Raw genomic sequence first — 21,693 nt, 5'->3', positions numbered from 1 at the left:
CAGAAGTGGTTTTGGCTGTAAGAGTACAGTAGTATTAGTTGTATTTAGTGGTATTAAGTAGTGGCAGTAAGCAATAGTAGTAAGTCTTGAAGTAGTACATTAATAATTATAAGTGAAGTAAATATGAATGCAATACAGTACTTTCAATTTTAAATAATCTGTATTGGGTAATATTCATTTAAAATCTTTTCAATTTTTCTGGTGGAAGATCAGCCACCTACTTGTCTCCTTGGAGATGTGATAGTGTTGCCTGCGATGTTACACAGTATAGTATTAAATATATTTACCTTGAGGACTTTTCTGAGAACTTTTGAAGAACTTTTCTGGTGGAGGGTATACCACCTGTTACTACCTTGCCTCAAATGTTCCACGGTATGGAATCTGACTTATTTATCTTCACGGAGCCAAGCAGAAGGTGTTACCAGAGCAAGGTGCAATCTGTGGAAAAGAGAGCTCATTCACATTTTTTATTTATTTATTTTTTTATTTTTTTTAATTTTTTTTGAGTACTAAAAACATGTGTAATTGAATAAATGCAAAATAGATCATGTTAAAGGCCATACTACTTTGGAACATAGTACAACTTTGATTTAATTATATACTTCCTTATCCCTGCTTGTTCCTGCTGCTTTCATCTTTGTATAGAAGAAGAAGAGAATAAAAAAAACAAACAAAACATTTAATTTACTACTTATTTCCTCTAGGTTTTATACAAGCTCCTGTGTAGGATCTGCTCTTCTCCCGAGAGCCTTTTCGGAATGCATTGATTTCACTCTAAAAAGAACACAAAACCAAACAACATTATCCACCTGTGCTGTGATGAGTGAGTCACAGTGTTTTTGTTATTTCTGTCTAAATAAAGTTAATGGAGGGATGCTTAGAAACAGTGTGTGGACTCCGGCACAAGCCTTGGCCTTATCCTTTGGTTCATTTCCACGGTAAATGCAGTAATAGAATGACACATCTATGCTCTATTTATGAACAGGTTGCATAAGAACAATCTGAAAGGCCACATTCAGAGAGAGAAACAAGAGAAAAATGAGATGGAATAGAATACATAGAAACAAATACTGAAGGTTATTATACAGATCTTTGACATTTTAGAAAATTATTATGACATTTCTTAGGAAGCCTGGACATTTGATCTAAAGATATTGTCATATTTGCGTATTTAATGAGATCATCTTTGGATTTCCATTAGGTGACATTTGGTAATATTTTGTTTTAAAGACCCTGTACCCATTTTTAAAGTAGCCCTTGAGGTCAAAATAAGCTGCATACTGTCTGCATCTAATTACAAAGAGTTTTACTAATTATAAAGAGTTTTACTAATTATAAAGAATTTTACTGGCCGATAATCAGAAAGTACACATTAGCCGAGTACCTGTAGCTGTATTGTGGCTGGCCTCTTGTGAAACAAATGAGGGTGCTCAAAATGCATAAGGTAAGTGAGGAATAGATCACTGCAAATCATTTCATATGAACTAGTTCTGCTTTTCGCATTTTGAAGACTGGTACAGTGCCTTTAAGTTCATTTTTAAAATATTAATTTATATTTTATTGTTTAGTCCATATTGGGATTACTTTACAATAGATTCTAGTTTAATGGCTTTTGCCTAAACAACATTCTCCATTTTTTCCTGATTGAGCAACCTTGACAGACATCTAAATTTGAGAGTACTTTATGACGCACAAGAATTATTCATTTATTTTTGGTTCAGATGTCACACTAATGGTTTGTTTCTTAACACTCTCTTAAAAAAAACACAGTGCATAACCTTACAACACAACTAACACCTTTCAACTTGTAACTTTAAGGGTGCGTTCACACTTTGAGCACAGTTTAGTACTGATATAGACTTGGTTTGGTCCAGTTCCACTCTTAGTTTAGTCTAGGTCTAGGACAGTTTTAGTAGTGGTTTGGTTTTTGCATCTGTCTTGTGTTGCACTTTTGTCTGTACTCAAAAATTAATTTACTAATTGGTGCAGTATCTTTCCACTCCCCACTCCGTCACCACACAATCACACTAAAACTTGGCAACTTAAAGTAAATGGTAAATGGTCACATTTTTATATAATGCTTTTCCACCATCAATTCACTTCAAGGAACCACTTACCCATTCACTCACACATTCATACAGCAGTGTACACAAGGGGTGAGTTGGGTTCAGTGCCTTGCCCAGTGGATCTGACCACTCAACCAATGATGTTTATGTCAAGAGTGGGATTCGAATCACCATCCTTCAGATCAGTGGACAAACACTCAACCAACTGGGCTACTGTCATTCACAGGTTGGTGATGTGGCAAAAAATATATCACCCCAAAAAGTGTAATGTAAAAGCAAATCTTTGGGACAAAAATCTGACCAATATATGCTATATTCATCATCAAGATATTTTATTTATCATATGGTGCTTTAGCATGGTTGGTCCACTGTTAGCCAAAAATTCATGCATGCAGTGTACTAGTGATGTGGCAAAGAGTTTCAGGACAGAACAGGACAAAGGCTGATCAATAACGGATGGGATAAACTGTATTTGAGTATAGACAGACTGAATCACTGAATAGCAGATTGTCACACACGCATCAAATCAGCCAAGTAGAGCATACAATCCAGCAAGATGTTTATAATGAGGTAACAACATTCTGACATTACTAAATGCTCACAGGAGGTCATTCTGAATAATATAGGGTCTTTAAGCAAAAATGACAAAGAGCTTATGAAGAAATTGCAAATAAACTTTCAAAGAATATTTCAGCTACGGCTAATATTTACACAGTATTGTTAGAATCACCAGGGCCTTATTCCATTAGTCACCTTCTCTTGGCGACTACAAACTGCATTAAGCTGTAACGTACACCTCTCCATTCACTGGCTGTGTTTTGTTCTCTTTATGTGTTACTTTGTGTGTCCAGAGGCACCACTTCAGAAGTTTGGGGGAACTTTCCAGACATCTGATATTCGACTTCTACAAAACGCAATGCAACGTTTGGGAACAAGGCTACCTTTGCTCCAGGACAATTTATAGTGTGATGTGCGTATGTGTGCTCCTCTAGGCTCACATGCTCACAAGAGGTGTGACAAACTTTGAGTCATAGATACTTTATTTAGCTCTGCTGGTGAAAAGTCGAACAAGACGTGATAAGACAGAGGAGACTGGAGGAATCAAGGGTGATATCAACTTTATACAGATGAAGTCATTCAGTAGTCCATCTTATCCATCTTAAATCAGAATCAAAATCCTTTTATTGCCATCGTTTGTGAGCACAGTTCACAAACTAGGAACTTATTTTGGTGATAAAGTGCAACATAAAACATAAAATACACTGAATAAATACAAATATAAATAAGGGAATGCACGAAGTTAAAAAGAGATATGCTTAAAAATCAAATAAAATACTTAAAGGTAGAAAAAATATATACAACAGCAGCATCAGGACAACAGTGCAAACATGACTTATTAAAGTGACCGGTTTTATAAATAGGCTTTATTGGACTTTTAATCATGTTACTATATTATCTTCTAATTGGAGTTACCCATAATCAGATACTAATCAATACTAGAGCTAGTATTGGAACCAGACACTAATTGAAAACTGAAAAATCTCCAAAGTTAGACAAAATCTGACTTTTCCTGAATAGTTTTTGAATGTTCATCTGCAGAACTACTGTAAGACATAATTGCAGCTCAAGAAGCTACAATTATTTTGTGTCAAAAATTGATTCATTTAAAAAAAAAAAGCACAAAAAAGTATTTTTCCTTGGTATTAAAATTTCAGTGTTTTGACAACACATAATGATGCTGTTGTTTTATTTATTGATGCATGTTCAAATAATGAAATTCATTAAGTGGTGCTTCTCTGTGTTTTTTTTAGGTCCCTCCCTTCGCCACTTGATCATTCCAACTCTTCTACTATAAAGCAGGTCTTGCTTATAGTTAGCAGCTATCCTTTTGATCTTAATTTAATTAGTTTCACTCCCCTACAGTTTACAGCAAAATTATTATTACAGGTATTTTGTGGGACTGAATTTCTGCTTTTAATTATTATGAACAAATTGTAAGATGCACAATAAAACAAGGTTGTAGAATTAATTATAGTACCCTGAAAGTTGTTCAAGCCTGGCTATGCTTCTTTTGTAGGGAGTATTATAACCACTGTTGACATAGGCCAGATAACAAGCACTGGGCATTGGTACCTTACTGCAATTTCCCAATAAGGCAAGTTTGTAATATGGCACCATGAAGAGAATAATAGCAGATTTCATTGGAAAGAGAACTCTTAAAAAACATTTCTTCTCCAGAGTTCAAGAGCTGGTGTGAACAAGCCCTAACAAAACAAAGATGTGCATGATCAGCTCTGAAAGAGGAGTGACAGGAAGGATGGGATGGACCACAGTCATTGACCCGTCTCTGTTAGTCTAGCATGTGACGTCTCCAGGTTCACTTTGTGTTTTCAACAAAAGATTAAGGAAAGAAAAAGGAAAAGTAAGAAAAGAAATGCCAGGTGAGTGCATGGTGATTCAATGGAGGGTTTTGAAAAGTCTTTCAGTAATGGCAATGATGAAGTAGTGGAACATGTAATGAGACAGAACACAAAAAACAAGATTCCCTTTTTCAATAAATAGGTGGAATTTATTTGGATTTCCTGATAAGAATAAGAATTAAATCAGTGGGAACTGGGGGTGTTTTAGTATAATGGACCTAATCCTTAAAAGTGCACTATGTAACTTTTTTGGTATTCATGTCCATGGCTTTGTCCACAGTGTTCCACAGTATGGTGCTAATCTTGTCCATCTCTATAAAGGCAAACTGAATTACAGGTCAATGCTGTGGAGAGGTGACCTGCCCACAGTAAGAATACCTGTTTTTAAAGTATTGTTGAGAAATTAAAATAACTGTAATTGAAAAAAATGCAATTCCATGGAGTAGCAGAGAGTAGCGAAAACTCACATAGTGCAAATTTAATATAAATGATTTGTTTCATAATTTTTGGGTTTAAAACATGTTTTACTCAAAACTATTTTAATTTGTTTTTAGAGGTATTTTAATGAATGTGCGCAATTCACATTTATGATAACTTCCTAATTTTTTATCTATGGTGATAACAAATTTACCATGAGTCATGCACCTCCTCCAGCTCATATTCAAGTGTTCCCAAGCAGACCACCCCTCCCTCCAGCTTGTCTATGGATCTTTCCTGGACTCCCTTGTGGGACATGCCTGGAACATCTCTCCAGGGACACGTCCAGGGGGCATCTGTTCACCTCAGCTGGTCTGGCCCTCCTCATGAGAAAGGGTTCAAACCCAACATCTCATCACATTTGTGCAAGGGGGACCACCCACTCCAGAAACAATAGGGAGATTGAGCAGCTACTGATATCTAGAGAAGTCATGTTGTTATGACTTATCATAGGAAACACAGTAATGCAAAAAATGGCACTATATCTTTGGGAGCACGTAAAAAGTTGTTATTTATTTCATGGTGTGGTTGAATAATAACTTTCTCTTTAGTACATTTATTTTAGTTTAATTATCAAATAACCCATTGCGACCCACGTTTTCTTTCTCAGTAATTTCTTTTTTATCTGTGAGTGTGCAGGTGGCACTGACAGCCTTCTCTGACCTATAGTTTCTATGAATATGGACAATGTACTCATTACCTAGCAGTCTAGTGGACCTCTATTTAAGATTCACTGGTGACCTTTTCTGAATCTTTGTGGTGGGGTGTGATCCCTAGGGTAGGAATTAGTTATATAAATGATAGATGATACACAAACACAACCTCCTCCTCATATCTGAAAGTATGACATCATCACAGCCTTCAGTCTGGAAACAACCACATTTGAATCATAGTGTGTGTAATTTAGTGAAAGCTAAAAATAGACCTTAACAATGATGAAGTTGACTCAAACATGTGCACGTTACAATTATAATTTAGATGATGCAACTTGTCCATTTAAAGGTTGATACATATATATGTGTATTAATGCCTTGTTCATGGAATTATAAAACCTCTTGTGTAACTAATCCCTAAATAAACAAAAACATATGAATAGTACAGTGCATGTTATGCTATGAGCCGGTATGGCCAACTTTTTCTACTTGTCAGTGCACACCCGTCCGTATAACAATGTTCTGCTTTCTTTCAGTTTGTTTGGCTCTTGCTCTCATCAGTGTAACAAAGGTTGTCCCCACACAATGGCGTCGGGCAGCTGCTGTCCTGACTCAGTGCTAAACCATGTGACCCTGCAGCCTATCACTCCATTTAACATCATTAGAATGCACTCTTTCCAAACACAGCCTGAGTCACTGCTCTGTTAGTCACAATGAGCACTGAAAGAAAGACAGACAGGAATCACAGTGTCACTCAACAAGATGAAACTTAAGAAGCAAGTGACAAAATAGATCATTTTAATGGGAATTTGCTTTTAGGTGATGTCACAATATATTGCTGGGTTTATGGCGATGGGTGCAGGTGACATTAATATGTTAAAGTGGAGATTTTTGGGCTAGGGGACTGTCACTACCGGAAATGTAATCAATGAAATCCATAGGGAAAACTCTTCGCCCCTTGCCCCCCATCTGGGATAGTGACATCATTCTGGGCCATATAGACTTAAAATATTTAGTGGGACAGAGCAGGACAAGTGGTTGTATAGATTATAGCTACAGTAATTATGTAGCTATAATTAAGAAATGACAAAATATGAAAATACATTATTGATACAACAAACGTAACTAGCATAACATTGCAAAATCTGGCAATGACCAATGATAGAAGTATATGTTTTGCAAAGAAAACAGCAAGTCTGCAATAAGTTAGCTTTAGGGTTAACAATAATATAAAATTGGGGATATGGTATATGCAAAGGTATTATTGACAACATATTCCCAAACATTTTTTTTCAATAAAGATTACTAAATTTTTGTTCTATACTAAAAGTAGTGTAGTCCCCAGTCTATGAGTTTTGTTCATGAATTACTTAAAATACAACAACTAATGAGTAGTATAAAGGAGTACCATGTGTGCCAGTAGGGCTGTAGATCAATTAGGTTAGGTTTGATTGTGACAGTGGTGTGAAAATGGCAAAAGCACTTTTTAGTATTTATAGGATTGGACCATGTATCAGACCCAAACAGCACTCACTAGACTACAACCATACTATTTTATACAGAGGGTACTATACAAACTGTGTACTTATGTATAAAAGGCAGGCTCTTGATTAATGACTTCCAAATCTGCAGTGAACTCACTTCATGTCTTATATTGTCTGCTGTTGTCATATAAATCCTTATAATATAAAGTCAGTAATTAGTACACTATTTACAGGTTTTATCCACTTCAGTTGTTTTTTATAGCATTTCAGCTGCCCAGAGTGCTTCACAAAAAGTCTACAAAAACAAATATACAGGTAATATGATACATAAGCAAAGAACAATAAAACACCAATAAAACACCAAGATATCCGTGTTAGCTAGAATTAAATCTCAGGGAGAAAGGGTAGGTTTTTGGTCTAGTCTTAAACATCGTTAAAGACTGAGAATTAACAGACCGAAACAACTGTATCATTACGGACCTATGTGCCAATAATTAAAATGATATGATAGACCACAGAGTTACCCAAAACCATTCCCATGCACGTAAAATAAATGTCAACCAATAAAATGCAGCCATTACATCCCTCCCATAACAGTCTGCTACTGAATGCAACTTTGTCACTGTGTAAAACTGCCAACTTTTACATCATTGTTAGTATCAATTATAATGTTCTCAGTGTCCTGTTTGGTAACAACATTTTCCATTCCTACAAGTTTATTATCACCTACAGCACGTCAAGACTGGCAGACGTCCATGGTAGACGGCACCGCCCACTGTTTAGAAATTGAAATTTTACAGATTCCTACAGCCCAGGCTAAGCTAGCGCAACAAGTAGAACAACTCCATTCCGTCTTGTGTTTTTTTCAAAACAAATGGGGAGCCTAGGAAGACAGAGGCAGCGCTGCACGTATCTGAAAGAGACAATTGTCAAGTTGAATTCATTAAGAGGCCATGAATGAGAGTTAAAATAATAAGGGTCAGAAGGTTAAGCTTTTGCCCTGATAATTAAGATACAAATTAAATGGCTATTGTTCTATGTTTTGGAAAGTCCTAATTGGGTTGAATAGTAAACAAGTTCAAATTATGAATAATGATGAATATATTAAGGGAAACTCACTACACAGCCTATGATTCATGACTATATGCTTTCAGATTATATGAGAAAATAAATGTACTGACCTTTTTTCATTAAGAAAAACACTGATCTGAAAATTGTTGTACATTTGCTTTCACCATGCATACAATATAGATGTAATTAGTTTACCTAGATTGTTCCACAGTATGACAATAAACTTATCTATCTCAATGGAGACAAGCGTGTCACAGCACCAGGTCAAGTTATACTAGTCAGATCTGTGGAAAATTTAATGCTATACTGTGGAATATTACCAACAAAGATTAACTCCAAGGAGACAAACAGGTAGCGGACCCTCAATTAGAAAAGTTCCATAGTTCATCTTTAAATAAATTACAAAAATAGGTACTTGCAGTCTATGCATCATACTAACCTTGTTTTTCTAAATCTTAATATCAAGTAAGATGCAAACATTTGTAGTCCGTTGTACATCATTTGCATCTGATTTAATTGGAAAATGTAGTTTTTACATGTTGATTTCAAACCAAAAATCTGCAGCGCTACACAAAATGGAAAAGGAAATCCGTCTTTCTTTCAACTACAGATATTTCCTGATTAGTTTTCCCCCCAATAGAATAGTATAACAATAACTTAAATAATATCTTATGTACAAGTTTGAAAAATTGCAGACCAGATTGTAGCTTACAATTTAAGTATTGCCCCAGATGGATTAAAACAGCGCTGTCTTCACATGCATAGTATACTTTTTTGCTATCCCGTCATTAACACAGCCACTCACAACAAAGGATATAGCATGTTACATAAATGAAAATCTGATAATCTGACTGCAATATCATCTGTTACCCTATCTGTTCATGTGCGTCATCCCGGTGATTTCTAGAAGTATTAATAGTAGCAGCGCACTTGTTTTGCAAGGTAGGTAATGCTTCTTTTTGAATTCTTACCAATAACACATCTTTGTCCCTCCAGTTTCAACAACAAACTCCCTGTTCCGGCCTGGCTCTGATATCTGATGGTTAGCCACTTTTTTTTCATATCCTTTTGCCAAATGTTATCAGGCTGAGAAGTAGCACACCACCACGGTCAAGGCTGCATTAGAGCCTAGTACTAAGTCATGCTGCGCTTATGTAAGAAGGGTCTGTAAGTAAATGTAGCTGATAGCTATCAGTTTGTATATCCCATGTCAGTGATTATGACCCGCTCCCATGAGAAAGGCTGTAGTGCCAATCCACTCCATAAACAAGTCATCTGCACTCTCCCTTTTGGCACACATTCAGGGCACATAGAGAGCACTGCTGTCAAAACAAAACTTCATGTCCTCCTGGGTTACAGTGGGATGTGAAATGTTTTCTAATGGACTAGAAGAGAATGTACTGAACGCAGATCATGATGGAACTACTCGTAAGTATTACAGAAAAAACAAAATGATAACACTAGAAGAGTTGCATCAGTTAGGCAATAAAATAAATAATGCAAGATGGGATGACATGTGATCAATGTCACAATTGTTTCAATGACTACTTTATGCAAGAAAATGATAATCATTAAGGTAATGAATACATCTCATTTTAGATTTAAATGTCAAGTAAACGAATATGTTCAGTTCAGTAAAATAGCCAAACTGTATTTCTTAACCAAGCCTAACTTTAGAAGATTAATCTTTTAAATCTTAGTGGTTTCAAATGTTATGTTGATGCCTAAAGGTTGATGACAAAGTGATGAAATATAGTTTTAATTTTCACAGTATTGAGAGCCGAAATAAAGTAACGGAGACAATATTTAGGGTTTTGAATAAAATCTACATTTTATAACTATGGTAATGACTTGGGCATTATTCACGTGCCACAATTATATAATTTAAACTAAAATGAGTACATGTTTTAAGAGTGGTGGAAAACAACAAAGTACAAAAGTAAAAGTACTATACTTAAGTACTAATTTTAGGGGTCGGTATTTTACTTGAATTAATTTTACTGTGGTTATTTTTTAGTTTTATTTCACTACATAGAGAGCAGGTATCTATTCCACTACATTTTTGAAAAGGGCAAAAAAAGTAAAAAATACTTTTTATATGGTTTCAAGGGTTATTTTCAGCACATTCATGATGATATCCTGCCTAAAGGTTTCATGTTCATGTTCCAGCTTTGTGCAAACAAATATATACATATTTTAAAAAGGCCTCGAAACTGACACTGATTGACTAAAGAATCAAGACCACAACACTTCACATTTTAATAGTTATCAAGTGTCTGCGCAAAATACTTTCACTTTTTACTTTAAAAGTACATTTTTAAATGGGTACTTCTGTATTTTTGTAGATGTGACACTGTTACATTTACTTGAATAAACCTTTTAATCCTGTATTGGTACTTTTACTTAAATAACAAAATTGAGTACTTCGTCCACTGCTGTGTTTAAACCAGATGAAATAGAGTTGACATTTGGATCTGTCAAATCTATTAAATATGATATACTGGGTGGTATCTTACTTTAAACCCATATTCATGCGCTATATGCTAAAATATATATACTTATATGACTAAATAAACATCTTTTGACCAACTTTTAAACCATAGCTTCTCAGTATTACCAAAGCTGTATTCTCTGCACTCTATCTGTACATTGGACCCATCCTATAAACAAACTTTTATCAAAACATGATATAGGCGAGACTAGTACGTAACCTTCAGCCAGAGAGGAATTGTTGCAATGCACTGTTTGTTGTCATGTGATGGCGTTGAGCGGGACACTTCAGACTCACTTCTGTAGAACAAGGGGGTGGGGCTTATTAGTGCAGGACAGTGGGAGGGTCCTGACAAGTCAACAGTGTTCTCCTCGTTTCCTCTGTACTCTAGAAGCCCCCCTCCCACTCCCTCCCTCTGCCTCTGTTGTTCCTAATGTCTTTCCTGTACAGAAGGAGCACTTGTTCCCACACCGGAGGAGGCCTGGCACACATGTATAAACAAAAAAAAAAAGCTTTACTATTAAAGAAGAATAATCTCAAGACACCTGATCACTCCACAGACAAGATTGGGATTTTTTTCTCAATATATATTTTTGCTGTCATTGTAGAACTGCTTTTTATAACTATGCCTTCTCATTAGATGTAACTGACCAGCGTTTATCTCCTTTTTTGTGCTAAGAAAATGTAAACAAATCTTACAAGATCATTCTCCTCATCATGTCTTGGAAGATTTTGTCGCATCCTTACAAGTCTTTCTGCAATTACGTTTCTTTACGCAGGGTTTTACCAATGTCTTAAATACTGTATCAGTCCAAGATGTGCCTGTGTATTTGATATAGGGTCTAGTGGACAGTAAAGTAAACTAAATTAGGTTCCATTGACACAGCCTCAATAATTGGATGTTTTTTAGCAGTTCATAATTTTATACGGCACAGGTTTACAAAGCTAATACTGGGGATCTGTGTTGTTAGCCTCTTTAAGACATAGACATATTCAAGAGCTTGTAGGACTTTATGTACTGTACTTAGCACATTATTGAACACAATACAAAACGCCCATGTGGAAAATACTGATCAAACTCATCTGGAAGTGATATGTTTATGAGGAGTGGCCAGCGTACATATCCATCTGAACAAATGAGTATCAGGGAGACATGCTGCTCACAGTGGCCAGGCTGTCCCATATTTCACAAGGACCAAATGTGAATGTTTATATTACACAGCCATTGTCTGAACCTTCAAGGGCAATCTGCCCAAAACTCCATTATTTTCAGATGTGAAATTTATAGCCACATAAAAGTCAGACTGAGGTTTGATCAATGGGGGTCTGAGAGTTGCAGTTTGTAAGCCAATATGTTTCACTGTTTCACCCTTCCCTCTTATGCAAGATCCTGGCAAAGGGACACTGGGTTAGATAAGCCCACAAAAAAATTCAACAAGCACTCAGTTTGGACCCGAGCTTTTATGTGTGGTGCGGATCAGGAGGGAACATGGCTTTTGTTTCCTGTTTGTGTCACAGCTGACCCCTCCCCTCACTTCCTTCCCTGGGGTGCGCCTGTGCACCTGCTCCTAAGGGCCAGTAAACATTCTGGACACTGAAATTTCATCAGCAAACAACATGTGTGCAGGAACAATGCAGCTCGTGGTGAAAACAAGTCTGTTTTTGAACTGATACATCAGACTACATGAATAGAGAGAGAGACTTCAGACGCCTGGTGTGGGGGGGCTGTTTACGTGAGGCAAACGATCTCATCGTATTGAGCCCAAAAATGCCCGGAATGTGGGACACAATGACCAGCTGCTCCATAATGCTGCACGTCATTAACATGGATATCATTCCAAAACACCAAACATAATAAGGTCCTCTTGCATGACCAAAGATGGTTCTATAGAGCATTAAACAGCAGTCCAGTTTTAGTTGATTTGTACCAGCTCCTAGAGAAGAGCCAACTCTTATGACTCCCCAAAGACTTTGTATTTATTATCATTTGGAGCATTATAACAAAAAATAGGAATGTAACCTATTCTTGATTTGGTTTTTGAAGTATTTCTATTTCTTATATTTTGTAATAATTTCATGGAAAAATCACCAAATTGTATCTTTTTAATAGCATATCTGACCAGCCAAAGCTGATTCAGCTCTCACCTAATGGGAATCGGCTCTTCCATTTACTACACAATATTGCTTCTTTGAGCCGCATCTGAGCCAAATGACCTATCACTACTACACACAGTGATCCACTAAATGTATGTACTAAAAGTATGGTAAGGACAGTGCAAGAATTCCACAATATAATATCTACAATTATGTTACTATAATTCAACTAATACTTACTGTGTGAATACTGAATATGACCCTGTTAGTTAAATATATCTTTGGAAATAAACAAATAGTTTCATCTAGCATAATATGTGAGTATGGATGTATACATTCCAATGGGCTGATTCCTTTATTGACAAAAACATAAACATATTCCATGGAGGCATGTGGGTCACAATAACAGGGTTTCTCCTCCACAACATATCTCAGAACGTTCCCATTTCCTGCTCCAAACCTCAAAAATGTCAAATTCTTTTTCCCCTTTACATGCCAACAACCAGAGGCATGTGGGTTCCTAATTGTGTACATACTTTTCCTCCCATACATGCCGAAGACATTTTGCCCCTAGAATGTTTTTCCAATAGACCCTTTAAAAGTTTGCAAACAAAGACAACAGGAGTGGAATAAGCAATTTCAATATTGAAATTGAGCAAAATTTACATTGATTGATTGATCATTGAAACAGCATTTCCCTTGTAATAGTATAAAAATGTCTGGTATTTCTACAATGGAATCACAAAAAAGTAGCTTATTGTTTACATCAATTAGCAATTTGGATTTGATGCCAACAAATCATTGAAAATGTGTTGTGACATTTCACTTTTGCCTCCACTGGCCAGAACATTCTCATGCCATAGTATTTAAAAGTCTCTTCTCTATAGCTTTTGTTAACTCCAGGATGCTCTTGTACGACACTGTTGACAGAGCAAACAAGAGCAACACTCAATTGTGAAGAAGTGAATGAGGACAAACAAGTTCGACTCCACTTTACATTGTCCAAAAAGTGATTCATCAACTTGAGGAAAGTCAGTTCACTTTGAGTCTAAACATACTCTAGAAATTCTCATGCTTTGGTCAGTTTGCAATCCAACTCAACCCAATGCCACATCTGCAGACACTGGAGGAGTGGTTTACAGTAAAACCACCAAAGTGAAATTACAGAACTAAATCAAAACAAATTCCAATGACAACTCACTCCCAGATGTACACTTTTGTTTTTAGTACCATCCCACCTTGGATTTTTACGGAGGTTAGTAAAGCAGCTGAGTGGGCATTTCAAAAAAAGAAAACCCCAAATGTCTACTACTATGGCTCGTTATAAAAACAAAGTAAGTAATAACAATATTGTTTTACTGACTCATTCAAAACTGTTTACTTTGTGCAGGGATGTTGGCTTCAATTAGACTGTGAATTGCGTCACTAGTGCAGATGTGATTGTGTTGAAGAGAAGAGATGTGGCTAAGTGGTAAGCCCAAGTAGGAGCTGCTCATAACAAGTGTAACATGTGGTGTGATATACAGCATACGTGTCACAATTAGAATCTCAATGAGCTGGGGTTAGGATCTCTTTCTCTCTCTATATATATATATTTATTGGCAGTGGGCTTTGTCTGAGTGGAGTTATGTAAAAGAGGTTCACCTGCAACATGTCTTTGTCGTCACAGTTCATATTTCATGGTCTTACCCTAATGGCCTATGATTTTGGATAATCGGAATGCATGTGAACAGGTTAAGTCCCTCAGGTCACCCTTACACAACTTCAAGATCAACATCCCCACTCCACATTTTTCTACGTCCCCTATGTTCCTATATTGGTAATGTAAAGCAGATGTAGGTCAATGTGATGTTTTTCTACTAGAGAGGATGTTGGATATGGTGAACGGTTGTGTGTTTAGGTGTACATGAATGGAAATAAGAGGAAATCTGTATGAGTGACATGGAAGTTCAGGGCACATCCAGGAAACAGACTTTGTGTCAAATGGCCATCCATCACTTTGGGGGGCATCACCAGAGGATTGTATTGAAAGGTGGTGGAGTGAAACCTAGAGGAAGAGGAGAAGGAAGTAAGAAACATGGAGAATCTGTAGGTCAAGGGCCAAGGAAAAACAATGTGTTCCTAAAGAGTGTTTGGTGCTTGCGATGACAAGCTAAGGGAAGAATGAGTGCTCTAAGGTGGTCTATGGGGTCATGGGGCTGGAAGTGTTCAAACCAGATTGAACCAGTACCAAAATAGTAATAAAATAGTAAATAGTAATAAGTATTTGACATTAAACACATATTGAACATTCGGGAGGCATGATTTTGTAAAAAAAAAATAAAAATTCAATTTTTCTGTTGCAACTGCAATTATATTTGCAATTTATGTTTAACAAGATTCTGTTCAGAGTGCACCTCGTAAACAACTTTTAACATCTGAGAGAAGACTGAAATATAAACTGATAAACTAATCTAAGAATCCCGTGCATCTTGGACCACGTTTGTAGAGGTCTAAACTACATGTACAAGATTTTTCAATAAAAAGACAGGATATTTTGTTCTTTGCTCAGGACAAATTTCAGTTTCGATTTGATAACAATGTGCAGAGCGGCCGAAATGGGCTTCCTCCGCAGGGTGGCTTGAGGAGCTCAGAGTAGAGCCACTGCTCCTACACGGCGAGAGGAGCCAGCTGAGGTGACTCGGGCTTCTACTCAGGATGCCTTCTGGACGTCTCCCTAGGGCACACTGGAGGGACTATGTCTCTCGGCTGGCCTGGGAACGCCTTGGGATCACACCAGAGGAGCTGGAGGATGTGTCTGGGGTGAGTACCGGTAGGTTTTCATGCAAGTAAAGAAACTGCAATAAATTGACTAAAAAAAGGACATAAGAATAATCAAGATTAATTCAATATCCAAAATCCCCTAAAAGAAAAAAAATTTCAATAAACTGCAAAACATGAAGAATCCCATTGTATCTAAAACCATTATTCCCTTCATCAATGTGCCTGCAATTAGTCTTAACCAAGTTCATGGGTCAAGATCTAGGGAATATCTTATATAAACCAAGTCAATCAAGTAAACCTTAATCTCACTCTGACTATTCCAATGTACCGGTAATTGGTGTGTTTGGGAAAGCAGGAGTTACTTGAACTGTTGAAAATCAACTGGTCTCCCAGTGACAAAGTTGTTATTCTAACAGTTTACATGACAACACTCAAGGTGCCAGGAAAAATGACATCCATATGCAGATTCATAAACCCACAGAATCAACATGTGTGAATGGCCACGTACTGTATTTGTAACAGCTAGTTTCATGCTAATGTTTTTCAGTGGTTGTCAATAAGAAACTTCCTCTTTTGTGTCTGCTGCTTCTTTCTCAGTTACCAACTAATAGGTTTTTATTCAGATAAGCAGATGGGATAGATAAGCTCCATTCACTCCTATCTCATTCTGGTTTGTTACAGGGGATCAGCAGTAAAATGGACTCCAAACAAACATGTTATGGGGTATAATGGCCAATTGTTGACACATAAGTTCACACTTACCAAGATGCATTTCTGTGCCACAGGAGGCCGCACAGATGACAAGTGACGCTTAAACTTTAGTCATCACTTATGTAACCAAAAACCTGCTTTCACCGGTTTGCTACAAAATGCTAGCCAAAATCTAAAATAAAGTTGATTTTGGAACAATTTTGTGAATATGTGAACATCTTGGCTAGAGTCCAGGCATCAGCTGTTTGCCAAGGCTGACTCACAAAAGAGCTTCTGATCAGCAGTTCCTGTCATCACATGGTCACTGCTGCCATGAATCAAATTATAGTCTTTTTTTCAAAACAAGAATCAAGAGTTAAAGACAGGGGTATCACAAGAATATGATTCATTGTAAAGAAACAGCTGAGATAGTGTATATGCGACAGAAACACAGTCTAGATAAAGGTTTGATTGTTGTTTATTTCTGAGGGGTGAAAAATGAATCATTGCGTTACATATACACTATAGACATGTGATTTATCTTGTGTCTTTGAAAAGCATTTATGCGAAATAACGATTATATATATATATATATATATATATATATATATATATATATATATATATATATATATATATATATATATATATATATATATATATATATATATATATATATATATATATATGAATGATCAGAGTTCTTGCTCTAGAGTATGAAATCTTTACAAGTATCTTAAAATCTGATAAAATTGCCTGTTTAAAAAAAAATATTTACTTTAAATTAAGTTGCGTATGAAACAAGTTCTGTATGTTCCCTCACTGGTGAGCCACAGCATTTCTCCTCAAGGTTGTGTTGAAATGCTGGGGTTTGGAATGGAAGCCAAGGACACAACTTATCCTTGTTTTTCCACACAGTTATGTCAGGAATATAACAAGACAAGATACAAAAAGCAAAGCACTCAGTAAGGGACACACTGTCAAATTAGATTCAGTGATAGTAATAAATATGGAAAAGAGTTAAGCCTGTCTGGACATTTCTGCAGTAATTGTAACTCATAATTGGCAGCTTGGTAGAGAGTTGCGCCAGTTAGCTTTTTGTAGGCATTTTTTTTAAGTATGTCTATGTTTAATAGTACAATGTAAACAACAGGTTCTCTAAAATTATAAAATAAAAAACAAATCTGCCAAAACATTCATCAAATAAACATAGTGAGAAACTCAGAGATAAAAAAACAAATGTGCTTTTCATTTAGATCACACTGTTTTTGCTGATGATTATCTAATCCAAGAACCTTTTTAGAAAGCAGACCACACACTAACACAGGACCAGGTGTTCCTGTTATGGTGCATTTTTGGGGACACCGCTGACCTCTTTCTGGCAGTATGGAAACCTTCCACCAGCACTGACCCAGACAGAGACGCACACCAGCAGGGTTGAATGGAGTTTTTTGTTATTTTTTTGTAAAACTAAAAAAATTGAGCAGCACAGCATTGAAAAAGTCATTTATATGGCTAATTATTGCTTCATTCTCTCATTTATTTATTTTTTTATGATATTTTGTATTTTATGGTTTACTGGTTTGCTTTATTGTTATTGCATCAATGGCATATAGTAATTTAAATATTATTGTTTAATGCAATATATCTCTGTAGGAATATATCCCGCTTTAAAATTTGTTATCGTGTCAGGCCTAAGTAGATAATGCAGGGGTAAATGATGTCATTGTCAATATTTTGGGCCAATCCTAATCTGACATTTTTACAGTCAGAAATGTGACTAAAATGTCTTGGCTCAGGTTAAATGTTCACTAAAGTGACAAAATCCCTTTATAACCGTTTTGAAGGATAATGCTGCAAGGGGTACTTATTTACAATTGTACATTTTATTTTATAGAGATTTCTTAAAATAAATATTCAAGTTTTTTTTTTTTTTTTTTTTCACGTAGTAACCCTTTTATCCATTATCAACAAACATATGCAACAGAGAAACATTGACGCAAGGTCATATTCCTATTTTCTGCATAAAATACTATCAGGCCTATATGCCAAAAAAGTCTTCGCTTTTTGGGCCAATTACTTACTGGTACATATAAGGGGTCTTAAACTTTTGTCTATTTCAATTGTATTCTACTATGAAGCAACAAAACCAAGAGAAAGATAAATGACTCTAGCATGCATTTGATTTTCCCTTTTTGACCCGTGGGACATCCTGTTTGAGAATAAAGCTGAAAAACACAGACAGATCGGGTCAGGGGGCTTCCAGTAGCTGTGTCGGCGCTCTTACTGGAAGAATGTGAGTCACCAGTCGCCTTCTGCCTCTTTATCGCCCTCCTACACCCCCACCTACTTGTTTATGTACATCGCTGCTACTTTCTACTCCTACTATCGTGTAAAGTACATAAAAAAAAAAAAAAAATCTCAATAGCTATTTAGAAGGTTACTGAAACCAAACTGAAACTTATAATACACAAAAATGTCTATTCTTCGGAGAAAGGAATGCTGGAATGTAGAACCCCAGAGACCCCCCCACCTCTTCTTCCCAAAAAGACCTACTGCCCCAATACCCATTATACCAGGTCCGTCTGCCCCTCCCCCGAATATCTCACCTCTTTTATCCCTTCCCCCCATGGCCCAGACTGTAATGATCTCACGCAGCTGTCATGCCGTGGTCCCACCCACCCTCACCCAAGCAGGCACACCGCTCCACAGTGCCGCTGCTGGGGGTGCTGCTGACATCACTTGTTTTGTTCAGGTTCATTTCCCTGCTGTACAATAGACATTTCTGAGGGATGGGAATAAACAACGTGTCATTTGTATGAGTAATCTTATTATTCCTAAATACAAGGTTGGGAAGAAATAGTGGGATACAGATAGTATAAGGAGTAGGGACCAGTGTTGTCATGATACTAAAATACTAAGGGAGAGACTCAATACTGTGATGATAATTTAAAAAAAATCTCTTTTGACAATAGAATGTGATTTTCAACATTATGTAATAGTACTTTCACTTAGTTTACTATGTGGCCTATCTGTGTAATTCCTCAGTCGTCCGGGTATGTTCCATAGTGTTTCATGGGTGTATACGGGTCTATGTGGTCTTATACTTGTTCTGATACAGCTCAAGATCATTCTAAAGCTATTCAGGAAAAGTTCATTTTTGTCCTGTGAATCAATACTAGTTTTAGTATCTATTACTATTTTCAAGACATTTGAGAACCCTAGCAGGTACCTTCATGACATTTTATCAAGAAGCTAACACTTAAAAAAGGGACGGCAGAATCTTGTGGATCTACTAAAACAAAACAAATATTTTGGAAAATTCAAACGAGTTCCAAAGTAAATATTTTGGCTATTGTATGCTTACTTTTACTTTTACTTGGTAGCAAAACGAGCACTCTCAAACCCAAGGTTCGGGGAGCTTTTGCAGAAAAAAAATAACCATGTATGACATTAATACAATATTAATGTAAATTTCTTCATATTTTATATTTATGATAAATATTTGAAGGCTTGAACTGGCAGAATGAACAGCAGGACATCAAATAATCCAGTGAACACACATCTTGACACTGTTTTCTACTGTGTATTGGCAATATTATGCATAGATCAATACCATGAGTAGGTTTCTGTGTGTTTCATCTCAATAGTGTTTAGACTAGCTGGAAGAGTCCGATCAAGCATTGTTTACACTTGATAATTATCTGAAATTCCATGTTTGAGCATCCGCACCTAAGCGAAAAGTGACACTGTATATTTTGTGAAACTGTAATAACATAGTGTCTACTCGACTGTCCAACAGGAAGTCTCTCGCGCTCTGCTGGCTGTAGGTGTCAACCAATCACAGGCCAGGAGAGCCCAAAGACCCAAGACATGGTCAAGTCTCCAGTGCTTCATCGTATACTATTGTGTGGGTACTTGGGGCTTGCATTGGTGATCCAATTCCATCGCAACCGGAAGCAGTGCACTGAGAGCTCGGTGTAGGAGTTAGCTTATTGTAATCAGAGGACCCTGCAGCCTGAAAGATAGAGATCAGCTATTCTTGCCTAAACAGGGATGTGTCAGATATAGAAGGCGTCAGTCATGAAAAAAAGAGAAAGAGAGGGAGATAGAGAATGAGAGGGGAAGAGAGATAGAATGATGCCCACAACTAAGAGGTCTGGCCATGCAGGTTTATATAATTCCAATGTTTATGCAATGAAAAGGACATGTTGATGTGGAAGATAGTTGCTGAGGAGGTGCAAGTGGTAAGCACCCACCTTGAGTTAATAACCATGTAATTCGGGGAAAATTAGATAGTATGAGGAGTCCTAAAATACAGTATACGCTTGAAGTGGATTCTAAATATTTGGAACACCTGATTGTGAGTTTTATACAAAGAATAAACTGGATCTTGTTTCAACTGCCTTGTCTTTCTGCTGATATATTGGTTTCATGAATTTATCATTTTTATCTATAACAGCAACTTTTTGAGGTTGAACTCAAACACTATGTATACAAAAGTAAAAGTATGTATTATAAATCATTGCCATAAGTTTCTGTATATCCTATGTATATTTGTCCATTTTACACAAAAAGTACTAGCAACAGAATGCACAAAAATCATTTTTTCCCAAGTTGTAGTATTCTCTCCTTACTTTTACTTGAAAGAAATATTTTAGATACTTTTGAGTGGGAAATTTACCTTAAACTTTAATAATTTTACAGCATTATATAGCATAGCCCCTTCTAAAAACAAGACAAACCATTGCATTCACACATCTTATCGCTATAACAACGCAATGCCTAGTGATTAATGCCATTCATATCCCTTAAGTAAGCTAAAATCTGTAAATTACTACATTGCCATCACAGCTTGCTTTGCTTAAACTGTTTATGGTTTTCACTTGAAAGCCTTGGTGTAATGTTTTTGTAATGCTCCAGTTGAGTAATCAGTGGCAGCAATGTCTCAAAACGCCTATTTGCTTAGAAGAGTCTGGTAAAAGCATTGACGTAGCCTACAGGTCCAATTAAACTGTTAGACTTTACTGCTTTTAACACAGAGCAAAGTGTTATAAACTACAGCTACTGGGAAAACAGACATTTGTACTTCACACCAGACCTGACACACTGTATAAGGACAGGACTTACGATGGATTAATCAATGCAACCTCTATCGTCAGGTGGTAGTGCCAAATTGCATTCTGAGCGGATTGAGTTTAATACTAACTTTATAAGCTTTTCATTTCGGTTGCCACAGCTTAGTCAGGTCTAGGTCAGGAGAAACCAGTCAATGCAGTGGCAGAATACAACCTCTTTCTCTGTGTAATTTATCCAGTGCTGGCCTCTAGTAACTGTTGTACTTAAATGTATTTAAAATTCCAAATTCTATATTTATACTGAATTCACTGGCCAAATATTGTTCAGTAAGCCCAATAGAAAGTGAAGTTTAAAACTACATACCTACAGCTTACATCAAGCCTACTTCAACTTCATTTGATGAAA

The sequence above is a fragment of the Periophthalmus magnuspinnatus genome, chromosome 12 (assembly GCF_009829125.3).
Source record: "Periophthalmus magnuspinnatus isolate fPerMag1 chromosome 12, fPerMag1.2.pri, whole genome shotgun sequence".
Lineage (NCBI taxonomy): Eukaryota > Metazoa > Chordata > Actinopteri > Gobiiformes > Gobiidae > Periophthalmus > Periophthalmus magnuspinnatus.
This window is presented reverse-complemented; position numbering follows the sequence as displayed.